This window comes from Zonotrichia albicollis, chromosome 3, assembly GCF_047830755.1.
Source record: "Zonotrichia albicollis isolate bZonAlb1 chromosome 3, bZonAlb1.hap1, whole genome shotgun sequence".
In the NCBI taxonomy this organism is placed as follows: domain Eukaryota; kingdom Metazoa; phylum Chordata; class Aves; order Passeriformes; family Passerellidae; genus Zonotrichia; species Zonotrichia albicollis.
In genome coordinates, this window is record NC_133821.1 from 24,395,000 (window position 1) to 24,407,836 (window position 12,837).

Consider the following 12,837-nt stretch of genomic DNA (forward strand, 5'->3'; position numbering starts at 1 on the left):
GGAGAGGGAGAGGGAGAGGGAGAGGGAGAGGGAGAGGGAGAGGGAGAGGGAGAGGGAGAGGTTGTTTTTCCAGGCACAGAGCTTGGAGATCAACAGGACTCGCTCACCTCTGAAGGGGATTGTTCTCCAGAGCTGCTGGAGGAGAACTCAGTTTGAGGGACGTGGGTGTTAGGTGGTGCTGTCACATCTCAGTGGCCTTTGGCCTGTCTGAAAGATTTTGGCTTGCCGTGATCTTTGTGCAGAAGCTACTTGGTTAGAAAACTGTGTTCAGCAAATCTTGGTATTTTATCCTAAACCATCGGCTCTTGCTCTGAGCAGGCAAGTACTTTCTTTCAAAGAGATACTGCTGTTCTCTGGCATTGCTTTTTGGAAGAGGATTTTTGGAAGGGGCTGAGAGAGAACTGAGATGCTGTGCTCCAAGCCTGCTCCTTCCTTCTACCCCTTTTAGTGCATTTGCAGGACACCGTGTAGAGCTCTCCAGGAACTCTTCTGGCTCCCAGGAGAGTTTCAGCTCCTGCCTTTCCCTGGGGCAGCAGGCAGAGCTCCTGGCTTGAGGGCTGAGGGTGGCCTGAGGGCTGAGGATGGCCAGAGCTTCCATGTGTAAACAGGGAACATGAGATTTGTGCCAGCCAGGAATTTACACTGACTTCAGATACTTGTGCCCTAGGCCAGCCTGGCTCATCATGTCCCATCCTAGGAAGTGACACAGTGTCCAGCAGCCCCACAGCAGTGTCCAGCAGCCCTCCTGTGTCCTGTCAGAGGACAGGGCTTTCTCCTGAAGACAGGTATTTGTCACCAGGCCTCTCCCTTTGCTGCCCTCCCCATTTGGCAGCTTTCCCTGCCCGAAGCAGCTCCTCCGCGCCCTCCTTTCTTCTGCGCCCTTTGCTTGGCTCTGCTTGTGTGTTTGTTTTCTCTCCCACACTGACTCTGTTTCATTCACTGCCCAGAATAATAAGAGGTTTGTTGAAAGGGTGCTGCTAAGTAATTTGTCTTCTTCATTCATTCTCTCTTTGTTTAATATTTGTTTTCGCTGTGCTTTGAATACAAAATTATTAATTTCATTGTAGTTTATTTCAATTGTATTTATTATTGTGGAGGCTCCCACACACCCCCTCTTACTGCTGTAAAAAACTCATAAATGAATACTTATAATAAGTTATGATGGTATTTTAATTCCCATTTCAAGGATACAATCAGAAGGTGGAGAACATAAACAAAAGGATTTCCATTAATTGTGGTGGCTGGTGTGAAAAACCCTCAACCCAAGTTCCCAGAGTGCAAAGCCTTTGTGGTATTGCCAGGGTTCACCTCTGACAGTGCAGCCATGGCACTGATGGACATCTGAGCCCCAGGAGCCTCTGGCTAAATCTGGAAAAAATATGGAACATACAGTGACTTATCACCTAGACAAATGTTGGCTTGGACCTCCTGTATGCATACAAGAACACTTACCTGTGGGCAAAGAACTTTATTTAATGGCTTCATGCATTATAATGGCAGAACACTCAATATCTCTAAGCTACTGGAGAAAATATTAGTGGGATTTTTTTTTTCAGCCAGAGAATATGTGAAATGGAGGTATACTGGAGCAGATTGTTAATATCCTCCCCATCCAAAATCTGGGAGATGGCTTTTAGTGCTTCTCTTTCCTTTTCCCGTTGTTAGAGCCTACGTCAAATGCTGCCTTTTATCTGAAGTGGTTTCCCCAGAGACCTGTGCTCCATGCCAGTTCCAGGCATTATTCATCCTCTGTCCTTCTCTGAACATCTTCCTTTTCCCAGATTTTCAATTCTGAAGCAGTAACTTTTTGCACCTAGTAAAATGTCGTAATTTGGTTATATTGCATGCACTCTAATCAATAGGTCAATCCCTCTCAGGCTTTGCTAAAGGAGAAAGCAATCATGCAGTGGGCTCAGAGTCCAGCAGGTCCTGAGCTGCAGGTGTCACCCCTTGGCAGCAGCACAGCCTGCCTTGCTGTGTGTGAGGCCCCATTTCTCTCTTCTCTTTCTCTGCTGGTTCTGCTTTCATTTCTTCTGCTTCTCTTCTTTTTCCCTCCTGTCTTTCTCTGCTGGGTTCTGCTTTCATTTCTTTTGCCTCTCCTCTTTTCCCTCCTGTCTTTCTCTGCTGGTTCTGCTTTCATTTCTTCTGCCTCTCCTCTTTTCCCTCCTGTCTTTCTTTGCTGGTTCTGCTTTCATTTCTTCTGCTTCTCCTCTTTTCCCTTCTGCCCCTCAGGCTGCTGTTCTGCCATCTTTTTGTTCCCTTGGTTTCATCCTCACTCCCAAACTTGGTTCCTTGTTTGGTATCTGCAGAGCTGCTATTTTTTTCCTTTACTGGAGTTGTGCAACACAGCAAAAGACCACGAAGGGTCCCAGGTTAAAGCTGCCCATGGGCACAGGAAGGCACTGAGGCTGTGCTGGGGAAGGTTCAGGTTTGCAGGGTGTCTCCCTGTGCTGTTGCTTTACATCATCCCACTAAACCCCAGTGCTGTTAAGGAAACAGTGAGTGGTTCTTGCTCTGCATCACAGCTGATTTTTCTGGGAAGCTGTGAACAGATTGTATTCTTACGGTTATGTGTGGTTTGGTGTTTGTTTTTTTTTAAAGCAGTGTATGAAATTTTCACTTGGAATTTTTAGTGAAACTCCTTGTCTAAAATTCTGTGGATTTAGTGAACAGAGCTTTAAAAACAAGGGTGGAATACAGTAGAATTACTTGGCACCTGCCTCTTCTAATATGTCTGAAGTAATGAGCTTTATGTGGTACATTTGTGTAGCTAAGCTGTAAAATTTTGTTCATAATGATGATTATGCTGAGAACCAGCTTTGCTAGCTGAGGTGCATGTGAACTCAAGCAAGGCTTATTACCCTGGAGAGCTGATTAGAATTGGGCAGAGGGCAGTTGAAAGTAAGCAGCCTGTTTGCATTTAAGTGAGCTGTAGTTGCAGTGGAGATGTGCTCACCCTGTCAGTTAGAATTGTCCGTCAGTCTGGAGCAGCGGATCCTCCCGCTGGTGACAGGACACGTGGCTGCAGGGTGCATGAGGACACTGCTCCTTCTTCCTGATGGCTTTTCCCCTTCGGAGCAGTGAATCATGTGGCAAACCCAGCTTCAAACAGGATGCTGTCAAGGGGTTTAATGGATTTACAGAGAGAATCGATTGTGCACGGGCTGGATGAAGTCTTCAGATGCCTCATTGAACATCAGCAAACCAAAGGGTCATTATCCCTTCCCCTGTCCCCCCCTCACCTCATCTGTCATCTGTTTGTAGCCTGCACTAATCTCCCTCTTCAGACCATTATTGAGAACTGAATATGTTCTGCATTTGCAGGGTGCCCCATGGCGGGAAGGAGCCATGAATGTGACTCCATGTTCTTAGAAGGATAATTTATTATTTTAAGATACTATATTATGTTAACGAATACTAAACTAAACTATACTAAAGAATACACAAAGGATACTTACAGAAGGCTAAAAAGATAATAATGAAAACTTGTGACTCCTTCCAGAGTCCCAACACAGCTTGACCCTGATTGGCCAATAAGTCAGAACAATTCACATGAACCCAATGAAGCAACCACCTGTTGGTAAACAATCTCCAAACATATTCCACATATGAGAGCACAACACAGGAGAAGCAAATGAGATAAGAATTTGTTTTCCTTTTTCTCTGAGGCTTCTCAGCTTCCCAGGAGAAAAATCCTGGGCTTTTTCTGAGAAATGTTTTTCAGAAAATGTCAATGTGACAAATATGAACAAATGGATCTGTTGCACATGGAAATAAGTTTTTTTTTTCTTTTCCTCTCCTCAGTGGTAAACATGCTTCACAGTATGAGCATTGTTAATGCAAATGCCAGCATCCTTTTGATACTCAATGGTATTTTTGATGAAGGCAGGGGTTGGGTCACCAAAGTGGATGGAACATGACTTTTTGTGCTGAAAATTAGAATGTGGAGATCTCTTATACTTGAAATTATAAAGATGTGTTTTGTTCATGGTTTCACACTCCTCTGTACAAGCAAACCTTTATCTCTCAGGCTTGTGTTTAATCTTTAGTCTTGGCTGGTACTAATTAGAGACAAATCAGGTGAAAAACAATGAATCAGATGTAGAGGAAAAGATGTGGGCTTAATTCTATGGAAGCAAAGTGCTTTACCCATACACTCTGGATTTCTGGTTAAGCAGGAGGAGATTTTCATGTCCTGCCTGGTATTTTTGAGTATTAAAGTAATAGCATAAGAACCTAAATAGAAAAAAAAAGGGGTTTATGATCATGGGTATGTTACACCACTAAAGAAGTTGCATCTTACAGTTGCCACTGTAAGTTCTGTGCTGTGTTCATGGGCTGAAAATCTCACACTTTACAAAGCTAATGGCACATCTTCATGCCCCTAATAAATTCTCAGTGTATTTGGTTTCATGTGCAGCCTTCAACTTGCACAAACAGCTGGCTAAAACAAGCTGTTCTGGCTTTTTGTGCTCTTCACTTTGTTTCCTCTTCCTTCTTACCTTCTTTCTTATCTGATTTCCCCATTTGAGTCACTGCAATGTGTTAGGTGCTCGTGTAGCTCACCCCCTCACAAACATACGTGCCCATGGACTTTTTTAGGAAACTTGTGTTCAAACCCACAAGGCTGCACCTCTGCCAACTTGCTGTGTGTGGGTGTGCCAGGAGTGAATTACCAATTACTGAGAACGAGAGAAATCTCCAGGGTGGAGGAGGCCCTGGAGATACCCTGAGCCTGTTTCTTCTGAGGTTCCTGCAAGGATAGAGGTCTGGTTATTTCAGTGGGTTACACTGCATGGGTGACATCAGGCTGGCAACCTGGCACCAGTGGGCTTTCACTCAGGCCCAGAGCTCTTCACATCTCCATAAACACCTTGGACACAGATCTTCAGGGATACTGAGGAAGTTTGTTGATGGAACTAAATTGGGAAGAGCTGTTGACTTTTTTCCAAGGAATTTTCTGGAATTTTTAGAAGGAATTTCTTCACAGAAAAGGTGGATAAGGCTCAGAATGGGCTGCCCAGGGAGGTGGTGGAGTCATGGTCCCTGGAGGTGTTCCAGGGAAGACTGGAGGTGGCACTCGGTGCCATGGTCTGACTGACACCGTGGTGTTGGGTCACAGGTTGGACTCAGTGATCCCAGGGATCTTTCCCAACCTAATCCATTCTGTCATTCTCTGGGTTAATTCCACATGTGATGCTTATGGATGGGCCCAATCCTAACCTTACAATGATGCTTTTTTGTACTGTATTTTTGTGTTTTCAAAGATATTGCTTCTCCTCTAGCATTTAATTTCTAATGATTCCTATATTAAGAAAATGTTTTAAGGGGAAGAGAGGGAGTACATGCTGCTTTTACATATCTGAATTGCTTATTAGTGTAAACTGCATCACCCTGGAATTGTTTCAGCCCCCAGGAACTCAACATAATCATCATCATCACTTTTTCTTTTTGTGCACTTGCCTCCCCTTTCTTTTTCCACCCAAGGAAATCAGAATCTAAAAGGGAGCTTGGAGTTTGTCTTGTTTGAAAAACCTCCAGATTTCTGGCTTGCTGTCACTGTCATCATTGAACAGCATTGTATTCAGGTACCATGGTGATCTTAAACACTGTCACACTGCCTGCATGTACTTGTCAAATCATTTTTGTAAGGTGTTTTTTATTGCTTTGATTCCAAGGTGCTGAAAAAAGAGGCATATCTAATCCCCACTACAATGTCAATGCTATTTACCTGAGAAGAAACTAATTTTTAGTGATTTGCTTAGTGCTTATCAGCACCTTGCTCCTTTGTACTGCTGTAGCTGCACAGGAGCAGCTTCTGACATGGGAATCTGGCTGTGTGAAAGTGCTGATCTGAAATGCAGATGGAGCTCTGCTTCTGGACATGGGCTTCAAATGGACACTGGTAAGGAACTCTCTGAAAGTAGAAATACAAAAGAATATTCTCCTAAGTTCCCTGGCCTTTAACTTGTTCAGGAAGCAATTCTTATCAGTCTTGTTCTGGGCTTGAAACAATTTTCTAAAACATGGAGAATGCATTGCACACAGACCTCAAGGCCATGGCCACAGGTGGAAGAGCAGAACCGACTCAGAATTGTCTTTAAGGATCCCTTGTGGCACCAGGGCTATGCAATTTCCCTTCCCTGTGATCCCAGAACATGGCAAAGCCTCCTGTGCTTCCAGAACCATATTGGAGTCCCAGGTAGAGCAGGATCCTCCTCCTTGGGGTGTGAGAGTGGTCAGTGCCATGATCCAGCTGATAGTGTCCTGTGAGGGATGCTGCTGGCAAGGGTTTGTGCTGTCTCTAAGCCAGTCAGGTTGGATTCCTAGTTCTTCCTAACCTGAAACATATCTTGTTTTCAGCAACCAAAAAAGCTTTCTTTGGAGGGGCTGTGGAGTTTGAGAAAGCCAACAAACAAGTTCATGACAAACTATAAGCATGCCATAATTGTTTCTTTTTTCTCCTATTTCATGGCTCTCGTAAGGATCAAGTGGCCAGAAGCACCAGAAACTAAACTAACTGGGAAACTGGGGCAGGGGCTGGAAATAAATCTTTGAGTGGGAGAGCTTTCTTCTGGGAGAACTTTTACAAATATAAATATCGAAACACAGGAAATCTGCTTCTGTAATATCTAAATAACTTGTGTTGGCTTGACAAAGGCTAAGTTTCAGCATCTGAAGTAAAAGGAGACTTCTGATGATTTTTGAGAGGGTTATTCATTGTTAATCTCAGGATCTGAGATTCAAAATAGTTTGTTTTTTACCTCCTACTTCAAAAAGAGGGCCACAGGCTTTTCCTGGGGCTGATCCCTGCAACACCTAGCTGAGGTCAAGCTTCCTGGGCAAATCCCTGGGGTTTTGTGTTCATTCAGCTGAAGTCTGTCTCTAAGGCTGGCCTTGTTTTTTGTAAAAGAGTCCAGAGAGCAAGATAAGGCTGGAGGTGATGAATTACTGTTGTACTAATGGCTTGTGTTTCACTGAGGATGTAGCTGAAATGGGGCAACATCACTACCTCAAAGAGGTGTTGTTACAGCAGGAATCATGAAAATATTGTAGGGCTTTATTTACTTCCATGAGGAATTGAATTCCAGCTTTTCTATGTGATGCTCATCTTCCCCAGTGCAGCCTCTATACACTGGGCTGCCTGTTTGCCTGCTGCACAGGGGCTTGGGATGGTGTCAGAAAATGTGAATTACAGGGAAAGGAGTGGAATTACTCAGGGTTTAGCTTGTTCTCCCTCCCTTCAGCAGCTGAAGGAGAGGATTTGTTTCCCAAGTTTCAGTGAGATTCCTGAGAGATGCTGTTCTCCTGAGGCATGGCAGAACTTTACCCTTTTTCAGCTTGGCTGGACCCACAGAGTCTCCATCTGCAAGCAGGGTGGTTTTCCCCCTCTGCTGTGGATCCTGATACACACCTCTGGGCTGTTTCTTCAGGTTTGTTGGTAGTGGCAACAGTTCCTGGAGCTTGTATCCAAAGTGCCAGAGGTATTCTTGGAAGAGATATTTTCCCTAGGAGGATACAAAATTAATGTGACCTGATGGGCAGTCGGAATAAAAACAGCAAAGAAAACCAAACAACACAAACACAGAATTCAAACAGCTGCCTCCAAGAAGTACAGGGTGACATCTGGGAAGATTTATTCCCCACCTAATTTTTGGCAGTCAGAATTGCTTCTGAATGGTGTGTGTAGAGTCTTGTCTCTGTAGGTTCCTTGTGTGGTCAGTGGAGGGAGAGGTTTCTCCAGGGAGTGGCTGGGGTGGGTTCGGAGGGCAGATTCAGCCTGACAAAGGCTGCCTTAAGCACTGCAGCTAACGGGGCTTGGGGTGAATGCTCCTCTGTGTGGTTTATTGCACAAATATTTGTAAAAACCTCTTGGTTGCTCAGCCAGCACCTCCAAAAGCCACCTTCCAAGTTCAAGTGATGCAGCAAAGAGAAGTTTGTTTGTGGTACCCATGCTGTCCATCCTCGGTGAACATTTCTGCTCATCATCTTTTCCTGCCCTGCCCCTTGATCCCTCCAAAACCGCACACACCGATGCTTTGGGTGGCAGCCTTCTCATGCCTCTTCTCGGAGGTCACACCATTTAATCTTTTTGTTGGCAGTGCTGAGAAGGGGTGAAAAGAAAGGGTTTGCTGTCAAAGGGATTTTTAGTGAGGTATTTGTCTCCTGTTAACTCGGTGACATTGTAGCAGCTGTGCCTGTAACATTATCCTTAAGTAAAAGCTGAGAGTTTGCTGATTGTTCCCCTCCAGAGCTGCCGTGGTGTCATATTCCCTCCTGTGTCTTTTACACTTTGACTTCTCAGTTTTTAAAACAAGAAGGAAATTCAAGGTGAGTGCAATTTTTGGTGAGGATTGCACATTTATAAAAGTTGTTATACAAATAATAGAAAAATACTTTTATATAGATTAAAAAAGAGAGAGTTTAATGCTCTAATGCTCTAAATTAAGCAAAATCTTCATCCACGAACTGATCATCTGTTGCCCACAGAAATATTTCTGAGTGGCTCTGAATAGTTTTCTAGACTTGCAACCAAAGATGTGAACATATCTGCAAAAACAATTAAACCTCTTTAATTCTGCTTTCCTTTAGCTTTCTTTTGCTTGAGACTGTTTTGCCTTTATTAGTCTTTAACAAGTGTATTTTTATATCTTAAAAATATGGAATAATTTAATATCATTAAATAGAATAAATGTAACGTCATACCAATATTTTTGCAGTGAGTACCCATTACAGTATAAAAGATTTATCATAAGGTTAATAAAATTACCTAGATATTCTATCTTAAAAAACAGTAGGAAATTGTTATGTATCCAGTTGCTGACTGTGTGGTCTTTGGAGCAGGAGGGACTGGATTTGATAGCATGACCATGTAGACAGCTAAAATTAAACCCAGGTTATTTTATCTTTTCATCGGAAAATGTCAGTGTGTTCTAAAAACCAACCATTTATTCAACATTGAAGCCTCACCTACAATGGCAACATGAATTCCTTTCTGTCTGAGCAGGAAGCAGCCAGCGCTATCTATGGAGTTTTTTCACCAGGGATAAATCCACAGGAATGCCTGCTGACCTCTGTGTCTTGAACTTGTAGCTTAAGTTAGCCTGCTTTCCCTGTTTATCCTGTGCACTCCTTGGGTGAGGGAGTTTTGTGCCAGGGAGCAGCCCTGCTGATACTCAGAATTCTGAAACTGCCTGAAAAAATGTTCCAGGAAATACATAGGTCAACAAGAGGGAAATTGTAGTCAAGGTTTTATTGGTAATATTTTTAATATTCCTTTACAAGAATATTTGTTGTAAACCAGCAACAGTTGAGTGCCTTTGCTTCTTAGGAAATTTGTAACTATTTATCTTTGAAATTACATATCAGATAATTCATGGCTAAGGGAAAACCTCTGTATTTCATTGTGTGGCTTTCTGTAAAAGGAGCTGTCTGGTCAAATCCTGCTCTATGGCTGATACCAACTTAAAAAAACTTCCCAAATACTCACATTTTGATGTTCTCTGCTGTCTGTGTTATCATAATGTTGCGTGTATTGACATAGACAAAAAAAAAGAGCAGAAGACGGTGTTGAAGTGCTGAGCTGTGGCTGTTGGGTGCAGCCTGGTGAAGATGAGCAAAGGGTTTGGCTTTGGAACAGGAGAGCTCAGCCCACAGCAGCCAGATTTTAAAGTTATGGGTTTTTTTCTGTTCTTCTCAGCATGAGGAAAACTTTGTTTTTGTAGCGTTTCTGGAGAACAAGGTTAAATTCTTTCAGGACAAGTTCATTGTACCTGACCTGGAAAGAGGAAAAAATGTCTTTTATGCTTATCTCTAAAGTGTGTTTGAAATGAAAATGAAAGAAAAACAGTAAACAATGATGGATACCAGGCTATTTCTGGCATGATATTCTGCCTTCTGTCCCCTGTGCACACAGTGTAATTTATCATAGCGTTTGTGCCTGCATGAGGTGAGTTCCACACCAGGCTTAAAGAATTTATGAATTACCTCTGCAGAATGATGTTTTGCAGGGTGTGCAGGGAGGAGAAACCCTTTTGCCTGGTGTTGTGGCAGCTGGGGGTCAGAGGAGTCTCTCCTCATTCTAGCAGGAAGATGTTTCCCTACAAATTCAGCTTTCCTGGTGGCTGGCTCAGTGCCTGGTGAAAGAGTAGCGGGGGAGAGGAAGCACCACAGCATCTCCTTCATTTTCAGGGTTTCAGTTTAGCACCTTCAGGCTTTTCTCCGTGAAACCATGGCTAAAGCTTAGCTTGCCTTACGCTTTATTTCTTCATGTTCATGTGGGAAGGATCAAGGCTCCTGTTGTTTTCTGGGCACTGGATTGCAGCCCTTGTTGCAGTGGCTGTGCAGTCCCATGTGCCAAGAAAGGCTGTTTGTCTGGTGGAGTGCTGCTGGCCCAGCTGGGCAGCACTTGGATTGCCTCAGCTCTGCTGCTGGGCTGGCATCTGATGGGGGGCATTAACTCTCGAGATGCTGATGCCTGACTGTTTACAAATGGGTCCTTGAGGAAGGTTTTGGGCAGGCTGTGTTTTCCCAGGGACAGGGCTTGTTTTCCCAAGGCGTTGCCTGCTGTCCTATTGCTCCAGAGTTCTGGCAGCTGTCCCGGGAGCCACCCACGGCACATCCCGGTGTCAGAATGCCTGTGGTTCCTCAGCCACGGTCACCTGCAAAGCTTTAGGGGCATTTTGTGAGCTGAAGCCAAGCTCCGAGTGTGAACCCAGCCCCTCACCCCGGTGAGCTGATGCAAACCTTCCACCCTCGCCCCGGTGAACGTGCCTGAGGCCCTCACCCCGTCAGGGTACCACGTTCACCGCTGAGGGTGGGAGGTTTACATCAGCTGCTGTTCAAATAAACTTAATTGGTTTGGACTTTTGTTTTTTGGACAATACACATCAATTGTGAGGCAAGGCTTTTATTGGCAGTTACAGCTTTGCTTTTCCCTCATAAAGTTACTTATGCACCAGCAGTCCTTTGATTTAACACACCAGTTTATTGGGCAGACACGTACTGTGATCTCAGGTTACCCCTGTGAGATGTCCATCACCCATCCCTGAGCTGCTAAGCTTCATTTTCTAAGAGGGGATTTTAATTAATTTCTGTTTTATTCTAAATGAAGGTGCCTATTTCTAAGAATACGGTTTGTTACTTTAGTGTTACATCTTACAAAATACAAAAATATTTAATTATTACTGTTGTTCAGGAAATCTGGAATTCATTGCATATTTAGAAAAATACTGTGATATTTCATGCTTAGTTGATGACTAAGCTTTGCTTCAGAAATAAATGGTAATTCTTCAAATAATACTTGTTCTTAGAATTAGGTAAGAGTGGGTGCTCTTTGTCCTAAAGGAGGGAGAAATTGATGGTGTTCAATATTTGTCCAGCTGTCTTCCCACTCTTCCCATAAGTTCTTAAACCATATGTAAATAATCACTTACATTTTACATTGTTTTAATTTAAGCCATCTCTGCTTGCTCTGTAAGTTCTCTTAGAAAAAACACCTATAATAAAAGTTTATGTGGCATGTTTGGCATGAACAAACCATCATCAGGTTCTACTAACCTTCTAAACCTTTTTATTTAACTTTTAAAAACACTTGGGAGAAAAACAGATTGTTCAAGAAAGGATGAATTAAGGAAAAGCCTCATTAAGGTCATGGTCTTTTCCTACATTCACTTTGTATTTTTCACAGTCATCTGTTACTTAAAATATCTCCAGGTTTGGGTTGTTCTGGAGTTTATCTGGAATGCCTAATGACAAGCTTCAGAGGGAATATTTGTAATCGTGTGCCTTGGGGGAGTGTCAGCAGCTGATAATCCAGGAGCAGGAGTTCAGGATGAGCCTGGGGAGTTGCTGACTGTAATTCATCCTGCACTTTCACCTACCTGAGGAGGTGAATAACCATTTTCTGTCCTTCCTTCCCCATACTGTACAGCTGAGGCTGCTGCACTCCTCTGCACTGCAGCTCTCTCAGAAGCCTGTAAGTTTGGTAGTTCTGAGGAAAATAGAGGATAAACCCACTAATTTTGTTTCTAGTTCCTTTGCATGCCTAACATTCAGAGGATAAGGAGGGAATGATGCCTTTTAAGCTGGATCATTTGTTTTGGTCTTAAGGGCAAGAAACTATTTTTAGAGCTTTATCTGTGGTGTGAGTTAACAGAGGTGTTTTGAAGTTCAGTCCAACAGGAATAGGGATTGTTTTACCAGCAAATGTGAACAACTTTGTTTTGTAAGTTGAACTCAGTGTTTAGTTACTCTGTCCCCATTTTTTTGTGGATCACAGTTGTGAGAAGATTCAGGACATAGATAGTGAAGCTGCTGAAACAAATGCACCCAGGGAGCAAAATTGAAAGGGCTTTGGAGATGCATTTTTCTTTTTTTCACATGGATTGCTGAAAATAATTTTGCTTTTCATGTTGCAGAATATGGATTGTTTTAGATAACTTGCTGATGAGCTCATCAGTGTTCAGCAGCATAAATGAATAAACCCAACCCAGACGCAGCATCAGCCTCAATTAAACCTTTCATTAGCAGATTCCATAGACCTCCATTTCCTGCATTTTTTAGGACAAACTTCTTAAGAGGTATCAATAAACAAAGTTATAAAAGGCAAATGCTGAAGCTTTCTGGTGACCCTAATCTAATTTCATATGTGCAGAGGGGTGAAGTCCTTGGCTGGGACCAGGAGGGGCCAGTGGGCTGCAGCCTAAGTGCTCTTCTCAGATGAAACCAGGAGATCTCTCTTCTCTTCTCTTCTCTTCTCTTCTCTTCTCTTCTCTTCTCTTCTCTCTCTCTTCTCTTCTCTTCTCTTCTCTTCTCTTCTCTTCTCTTCTCTTCTCT

General features: G+C 43.2%; 1 protein-coding gene across 2 annotated transcripts in view; it reads left to right on the forward strand.

Moving 5' to 3' along the window:
- The window catches only part of COMMD1 (copper metabolism domain containing 1), a 65,946-nt gene that overhangs the window by 31,049 nt on the left and 22,060 nt on the right, over window positions 1-12,837 (forward strand). The gene's annotated exons all lie outside the window — the stretch shown is intronic.